Raw genomic sequence first — 8,989 nt, forward strand, 5'->3', positions numbered from 1 at the left:
CTCACCAGCAGACGCCATCTTGGAGGAACCTTCTCACCAGCAGACGCCATCTTGGAGGGATTTTCTCACCATAGGACGCTATCTTGTGTTTACGCCAGTCATCGGCCAACAAAAAAACAAGAAAAAAACGTGTTATTTGTATGTTGCTTTTTCTCCTTGGCAATTTGATGTGTGGTGGTGATATTGGGTATTTCATGTCATATTTTCCCAACAGAGCGTTGTGTGCGAATTACGTGCATCACCCCAATATTGTTTGCCTCCCCTGTGTGAATTGCCCCGTCCCATGTGGTGAAAGATATTACTGAAATATTTCGACCCAGCCTCCTTTTAGACTTAGTGTTTTGTGCCCTTGTCGTATGATAACTCGTAACCAAACCATGTCGGCTGGAGAAGTGAGAGATCAACCTGATCATGTTGACAGTCACGTGGGTGTCGATGTGAGCGACGCAATCAGCCTTGACCCGGTTACTGAACCTGAAATGTTAGGGAGCGATTCCATCATGACTAAATGCATGCGTTCGACCTTCTGGTCCAGGCTGACCCCGGTTCAACAACTCGACATGTATAAGTGGGAGAATGACAGGGCAGAGGCTGAGCGACTCAGGGAGAATGACGTGGCAGAGGCTGAGCGACTCAGGGAGAATGACAGGGCAGAGGCTGAGCGACTCAGGGAGAATGACAGGGCAGAGGCTGAGCGACTCAGGGAGAATGACAGGGCAGAGGCTGAGCGACTCAGGGAGGATGACAGGGCAGAGGCTGAGCGACTCAGGGAGGATGACAGGGCAGAGGCTGAGCGACTCAGGAAGCATGACAGGGCAGAGGTTGAACGATTCAGGGAGCATGACGCGGCAGAGGCTGAGCGACTCAGGGAGCATGATGCGGCAGAGGCTGAGCGACTCAGGGAGAATGACGTGGCAGAGGCTGAGTGACTCAGGAAGGAGGCTGAACATGTCAGAGAGCATGAGTGGCGAATGTTGACTGAACGACAGCGGGCAGATGTGTCTGCTGCACAAGTCCCGGAAATTGTTCATGTTCGTTTGCCGGACTGGACGGGAGACACAAAGCCAGAAACGTATCTGGAAATGGTGGAGAAGTTGTTGACTTCCGGTGGCATTGATGAGAGCTTGTGGGTCGGCCATCTTGTTAGCCATCTATCTGAAAAGGCGAGGGAGGTATATGCGAGGATGGCAACCGAGGACGTAAACGAATACCGGAAGTTGAAGGCCGAGATTTTGAATGCCTATGCTGTGTCTCCGTGTATTTATAGGCGTAATTTTTTTTCAGTTGGACCCGTCAGTGCAGTCAAACCTATGAGGAACATTTGCGGGTCTTGTTGGAACAGCTGCAGAGATGGTTTGAAGGGAGCAGCGTTGAGTCCAGTCCAGTTGAGTCCAGTTGATTCCAGTCTAAGTCCAGCGGTTGCGGAACTCCTGCTGCGTTACCGTATAGATCAACAGTTTCCTCCGGACTTAGCGTTGTTTCTTGTCGATAAAGACACTGTTTCCTTGTCAGACTGCATCAAGCTTATTGATAAACATGTTTTGGCGTGCAAAATGTTGCAAGCCACACAGTCGCATCGTAAGATGGAGGATTCTGCGGTCAAGACCACCCCCCATCTGCCCGGCAGCTGGATCGAAGGGAAGTGTTCTCCGATGCCCTCCACTGGTGGTGGTCGCGAGCTGCAGGCCAGGGCACAGCTCTGGTGCGATTTCTGCAAACACGTGGGCACGGTGGAGACCGCTGTTTCTCCAACCCAGCTCGTCCGGCCTATCGAGGCAACCCGGTTGTTACATCAGAGGGAGGTCAGTGGAGGTCACCAACTGGGCCCTCGTGCATGACGGTGGCATTGGTGACAGAGGTCACAGCCACCGAGGCTAATACCATTCATCCTCTGCATCAGGATTATTCAGGGACAGCCTTTGTGGGTGGTCCTGATTTGGTGGTGAAGTTTAAGGCCCAATACCTTCGGGATACTGGGCGACGCTGTGTGTTCTCTGGGCAGGGGTAGTTCCGGCCTCTCTTATGCATTATACCGGCGAGTATATCGTCCTTCGGGGCATTAACCAGGTTCCTGGCTGGTATCCCCTTGCTCTCATCGAGGTCCGGAGTGACATTTTTACGGGTCCGATGACCTGTGCGGTGGTACCCTACTACCCGGTACTGGGGGTATCCTTGCTGATTGGCAATGATGCAATGGCCAGGGAGGATTTATTGACTCTGACCTGTGGGGTGGTCACAAGATCCCAGAGCAAACAGGCGGAGAGAGTGGCGGAGTTAGACATATCTTCCCTTTGGCCCGAGGAGCCTTGCACCTCGACTCCAGCCTCCGACGGTGACGTTGCTTCGACTGAAGTCCACCCGAGCTTTCAGTCAGGCCAACCTCTGGAGCCGGGCTCCTCAGGGACTGTTCCCTTCTGTGACATGGGGACCCCAGCTACTTGGTCGGCGAATCCGGTGAGGAGGATCAGTTCTCTGAGGCGGTTAGCAACCCCAGTTCTGTGCCTGAGGTCACTCCCGCATTGTCTGCGGTAACCAGTCTAGTGGAGGATCAGCACATCAATCACACCTTTGCCACCCTCTGGGAAATGGGAGAAGACTCCGAGCCTGGACGAACAGGCTACTATGTGAATGGTGCAGGTGTGCTGATGCATAAATATTCCCCCAAGAACATGTCCTCCACCCAGACGTGGAAGGTACGACCCCGAGTTGTCGTACCGGGGAGGCATCGTCAGTCAGTAATGCAATTGGTCCATGACAATATTTCCTCGGGTCATGTCGGAGCGGCCAAGACCTGAGCCAAGGTCAAGGATCAGTTCATATGGCCCGCCATATCGCGAGACATCAAGCGCTATTGTGCTAGCTGTCTATATTGGCCATGGACCCATCACCATCTACCGCGAACACCACCCGCTCGGTTGGCTCAGCCAAGCCAAAACCTCCAACCAGCGTATTCTGCACTGGGCATTTCTCTCAGAATACGACCTCACAGTCAAACACGTGAAAGGAGTGGAGAACAGACAAGCTGACCTCCTTAGTCGTCATCTAGTAGACAAGGAGCACCAAAGTTAAGTTAAGCCCACAGGCGGAGAGGGGATACCGGTTTGGGGCCCCTTTGTTCCTCCCGAAGGAGCCTTGCTCCTCGGTCCGTTTTCCTCCTGTAAACGCTTCCCCAACTTCAGTTTGGTTCCCTTTGTCTCTCAATTGTGGTACGGGCGATGGGTAAATATGGTGGGGTAGATATTAATGTGGTGTAGTGTGTTTAATATTGTGTTGTCGATGAACATTGTTTATTGTACAAGAATGTTAACGATCACCGTCATCATATTGCCCTGTGATTTGCAACTAGTACAATAACAGGTTTCAAAACGCCGTCTATCCGACGGGTTTTACTTTAGGTGGGGAGGACTGTGAGAAAAACCATGTTCTTACCAAGTTTAGTGTCCGGCCCACAACGTCACGTGACCTTTTTCAGGCTCCCAAGGATTGGTTGGCGAGTCGGCACGTGGTGGGTGGAAAAATATAGAGCGCTCCGAATCGCATGTTTGAATGCAATTCCAAGTGATTTTTCAAGAATCTCGACAGCACAGTCGCGCTGATCGTTGATAGCTCCGTCTAAAGGATTGAGTTAAATCGGGACGAGTGTGATCGTTATTCCCGGATATCGTTGAACGGAGCTGTGAGTTGTACAACCTGTTTTTGGAACTCTATTGTTGCCAAGAGTTCTGGCAGGTTTTTTTTTTGTGCTGTGTATTCAATTCTGTTTTCAGCCATTTTTGAGATCGAGCCAATAAAATATCGTGCCTACCCAAGAGGCTGATTTGAAACACAGTGGTGTGTTTTGTTGTTCTCTTTGTCCACACGTGGACTGCTTGAAGCTCGGACATTGACGTCAGTATTCCGTGCTGGAAGATATTAAACAGCGGGATCACGACAATATCTTCTTCCTCTTTCGGCTTGCTCCCGTTAGGGGTCGCCACAGCAGATCAACCATCTCAATTTCGCTCTATCCTCCACATCTTCCATTGACACTCCAACCACCCGCATGTCCGCCCTCACCGCATCCATGAACCTCTTCTTTGGCCTTCCTTTTCTCCTCCTGCCTGGCGGCTCCATCTTCAACATCCTTCTCCCGGTATACTCCGTTTCCCTCCTGTGCACATGTCCAAACCATCTCAATCTCGCCTCTCTCACTTTGTCTCCAAACCGTCCTACCTGCGCTGTCCCTCTAATATACTCATTTCTTATCCTATCCATCCTCGTCACTCCCAACGAGAATCGCAGCATCTTTAACTCTGCCACCTCCAGCTCCGCTTCCTGTCTTTTTGTTAGTGCCACCGCCTCCAAACCATACAACATAGCTGGTCTCACTACCGTCTTATATACTTTCCCCTTCACTCTTGCAGCTACCCTTCTGTCACAAATCACTCCTGCAACTCTTCTCCACCCACTCCATCCTGCCTGCACTCTCTTTTTCACTTCTCTCCCACACTCTCCGTTACTTTGGACAGTTGATCCCAAGTATTTAAACTAATCCACCTTCCCCACCTCAACTCCTTGCAACCGCACCATACCACCACCCTCCCTCTCATTTACCACATGTACTCCGTCTTACTCCGACTGACTATCATTCCCCTTCTCTCCAGTGCGTACCTCCACCTCTCAAGGCTCGCTTCAGCCTGCTCCCTACTCTCCCTACAGATCATGATGTCATCCACGAACATCATAGTCCATGGAGACTCCAGTCTGATCTCATCCGTCAACCTGTCCATCACCATTGCAAACAGGAAAGGGCTCAGAGTCGATCCTTGGTGCAATCCCACTTTAACCTTAAACCGGTCCGTCATTCCTACCGCATACCTCACCGCTGTCACACTGTCCTCATACATATCCTGCACGATCCTCACATACTTCTCCACCACTCCCGACTTCCTCATACAACACCACAACTCCTCTCTTGGCACCCTATCATAAGCTTTCTCTAAATCCACAAACACACAATGTAACTCCTTCTGGCCTTCCCTATACTTCTCCATCAACATTCTCAAAGCAAACATCGCATCAGTGGTGCTCTTTCCTGGCATAAACCCATATTGCTGCTCACAATTTGTCACCTCTCCTCTCAACCGAGCTTCCACTACTCTTTCCCACAACTTCATGGTGTGGCTTAACAACTTTATCCCTCTGTAATTTCCACAGCTCTGCACATCACCCTTATTCTTGAAAATCGAAACCAGTACACTTAATCTCCACTCCTCCGGCATCCTCTCACTTTCCAAGACTTTATTAAACAATCTGGTTAACAACCCCACTGCCATCTCTCCTCAGCACTTCCATGCCTCCACTGGTATACCATCTGGGCCAACCACCTTTCCACTTTTCATCCTCTTCATAGCAGTCCTCACTTCATCCTTACTGATCCATCCCACTTCCAGATTCACTATCTCCACCTCTTCCAACCTTCTCTCTCTCTCATTTTCTTCATTCATCAGCTCCTCAAAGTACTCCATCCACCTTCTCAATACACTCTCCTTGCTCGTCAGCACATTCCCATTTGCGTCCTTTATCATCCGAACCTGCAGCACATCCTTCCCAGCTCGGTCCCTCTGTCTTGCCAATCGGTATAAATCCTTTTCCCCTTCTTTTGTATCCAACTTCTCATACAGCTCGTCATATGCCTTTTCCTTGGCCTTTGCCACCTCTCTTTTTGCCTTTCGACGCCACTCCTTGTACTCCTGCCTACTTTCTTCATCTCTCTGACTTCTTTTTCGCCAACCCCTTCTTCCTTATACTTTCCTGTACTTCCTCATTCCACCACCAAGTCTCCTTATCTTCCTTCCTCTGTCCAGATGTCACACCAAGTACCTTCCTCGGTATCTCCCTCACAACTTCTGCTGTCGTTGCCCAATCATCCCACCCATCTTTACCACCATCCAACGCCTGTCTCACCTCCTCCCTAAATTTCACGCAACAGCCTTCCTCCTTCAGCTTCCACCATCTGGTCCTTGGTTCAGCCCTCACTCTCTTCCTCAACCTCACCTCTAAAGTCATCCTACAGACCACCAATCGATGCTGTCGAGCTACACTCTCCCCTGCCACAACCTTACAGTCACTAATCTCTTTCAGGTTGCATCTCCTACTTAAGATGTAATCCACCTGTGTGCACTTTCCTCCACTCTTGTATGTCACCCTGTGTTCCTCCTTCTTCTTGAAATACGTATTTACCACTGCCATTTCCATTCTTTTTGCAAACTCTACCACCATTTGCCCTTCCACATTTCTCTTGTTGAGACCGTACCTCCCCATCACCTCCTCATCCTCTTTATTCCCTTCCCCAACATGTCCATTGAAATCTGCTCCAATCACCACTCTTTCATCCTTGGATACACTCTCCACCACTTCATCTAACTCACTCCAGAAATCTTCTTTATACTCCATCTCACATCCCATATGTGGGGCATATGCACTGATGACATTCATCATTACCCCTTCAATTTCCAACTTCACACTCATCACTCGGTCAGACACTCTCCTGACCTCCAATACCCTCTTGACATAATCTTCCTTCAGGATTACCCCGACACCATTTCTCCTCCCATCCACACCATGGTAGAACAGTTTGAAACCACCTCCAATGCTCCTCGCCTTACTCCCCATCCACTTGGTCTCTTGTACACACAGTATGTCCACCTTTCTTCTCTCCATCATATCAGCCAACTCTCGACCTTTGCCAGTCATCGTCCCAACATTCAGAGTTCCAACTCTCACCTCCACACTTCTACCCTTCCCCCTATCCCACTGCCTCCGGACTCGCCTTCCCCGTCTCCTTCTCCTCCTTTGCCCAGCAGTAGCACAATTTCCACTGGTACCCTGCTGACCACCGGTACCGGTGGCGGTCATTGGTAACCCGGGCCTCGACCGATCCGGTATGGAAATTCGTTTTGTTGTCCGCATAATGATTTGGCATAGGTTTTTACGCCGGATGCCCTTCCTGACGCAACCCTGGTCGCCTCTTACGACACACAGGGATATGGTACACCTATTCTAACCGGGGCATACACCGGGCCCAGTACAACTGGTGCTCATTTCGCCGACCTCGGAAGGATGGCAGGCTGAGTCAACCCCCTGGTGTTTTCGACTTGGTTTATATATACATATATACATATATACATATATATATATATATATATATATATATATATATATATATATATATATATATATACTGAACAAAAATATAAACGCACCAAGCGATTGTTACTATTTTACCTCGATCTCATTAATACTAAATCTTCACAAAAATTTGGTTATAGAATCCATGACAATTGAGCATTAAATTTCAAAGAGTTCCTTGAGAATTCTGGCGACAGTCTTTGCGCTACAACAGCCGACACAACCGAGGTGTCAATGTCGGAGTTCACACAGTCAGTAGCGGGTGTGTCCACCGTTGGCGTCGCGCAGAGCGGTGCATCTCCGGCGCATGGACATCACCAGATTATCGATGGTGGCCTGAGGGATGTTTTCCCATTCCTCCTGGAGAGCCACACGGAGCTGGCGGACGTTCTCTGGGACTGTGTAATGTTGTCGTACGCGTCGATCAAGAACGTCCCAAAGGTGCTCGAAGGGCGACATGTCGGGAGAATATGGAGGCCAGTCGAGGACATCAATGTCCTCCTTGCCGAGGAAGTCCATGCAGATCCTGGCAACATGGGGGCGAGCATTGTCGTGCTGAAACGTCACATGGTGAAGGCACACAAACGGCACGACGATGGGTCTGACTATCTCGTCCCTGTACCGCTGCCCGTTCAAGTTGCCTTCAATGAAATGAAGCCGAGTGCGCTCTCCATGGCATATGCCTGCCCACACCATAACACTGGCACCACCGTGTGACACCCGACGAAGGACATTGGCGTCAGTGTAGCGCTCCCCAGCCCGACGCCAGACGCGGAGTCCGCCATCAGCCCAATACAGCTGGAACCACGACTCATCGGTGAACAGCACTCTCCTCCATCGTGCGAGGGTCCAGCGCAAGTGAACATTGGCCCAGTTCAGTCGGGTCTGACGCCGGACTGCAGTGAGGTCGAGTCCCCGGTGTGGTCGGCGGGCTCGGAGGTTGGCCTCCCTCAAGCGGTTACGCACCATCTGGGCTGAAATGCGCCTGTTATGCAGCCCGACAGTCTCATTGGCAGTCCTCGTGGCCGGTCGGAGTCGATCCCGGAGATGTTGCAGCCTCATGTGACGATCCTGACCGGCGGTGGTCACACGTGGTCGCCGGGCATGTGGGCGGTTCACGGTGCTTCCAGTCTCTCTGAGGCGCGTTCTCAGGCGGCTAATGGTGGAGTGGTGGACATTGAAGTGTGCTGCAACGGCCCGTACTGACGTCCCAGCATTCAGCATGCCAATGGCGCGCTCCCTCAAGATTTGTGACATCTGTGGCATGTTGACATTTGGCACCAGTCCACATTTTGGGGAGGCCTTTTATAGGGCAAGCTATAGGGAGTGTTTGTGTCCTGGTCACGCTCACTGACCATCACTCTGTCAAGCCCCATGGTGCTCATGGGAAGAATTACTCAACGTGTGAGTCCACACACTCAGAGTGGTCAATTTCAATGGGAACATCTGTCTTGAGCAAAACAAAGGAACCATTGCTCAAACATATCGGTTTGACCATTTTCCCATAATGGCAATCTTGACTTAGATATTTAGGTTGGTGCGTTTATATTTTTGTTCAGTATATATATATATATATATATATATATATATATATATATATATATATATATATATATATATATATATATATATATATATATATATATATATATATATATATATATATACTTATATTAATTCAATGTCCCAACAGGGCTTGAACTCAGGACCTTATTGTCATGATCCCTGGTGTTGGCGCAGTGTTAAGGGCAGTGGCTTAGGACCCAAAAGGTCCTGAGTTCAAGCCCTGTTGGGACACTGAATTAATATATGTATGCAC

The sequence above is a fragment of the Eptatretus burgeri genome, chromosome 16 (assembly GCF_056783735.1).
Source record: "Eptatretus burgeri isolate ZD-2024b chromosome 16, Ebu_testis_v1, whole genome shotgun sequence".
NCBI lineage: Eukaryota > Metazoa > Chordata > Myxini > Myxiniformes > Myxinidae > Eptatretus > Eptatretus burgeri.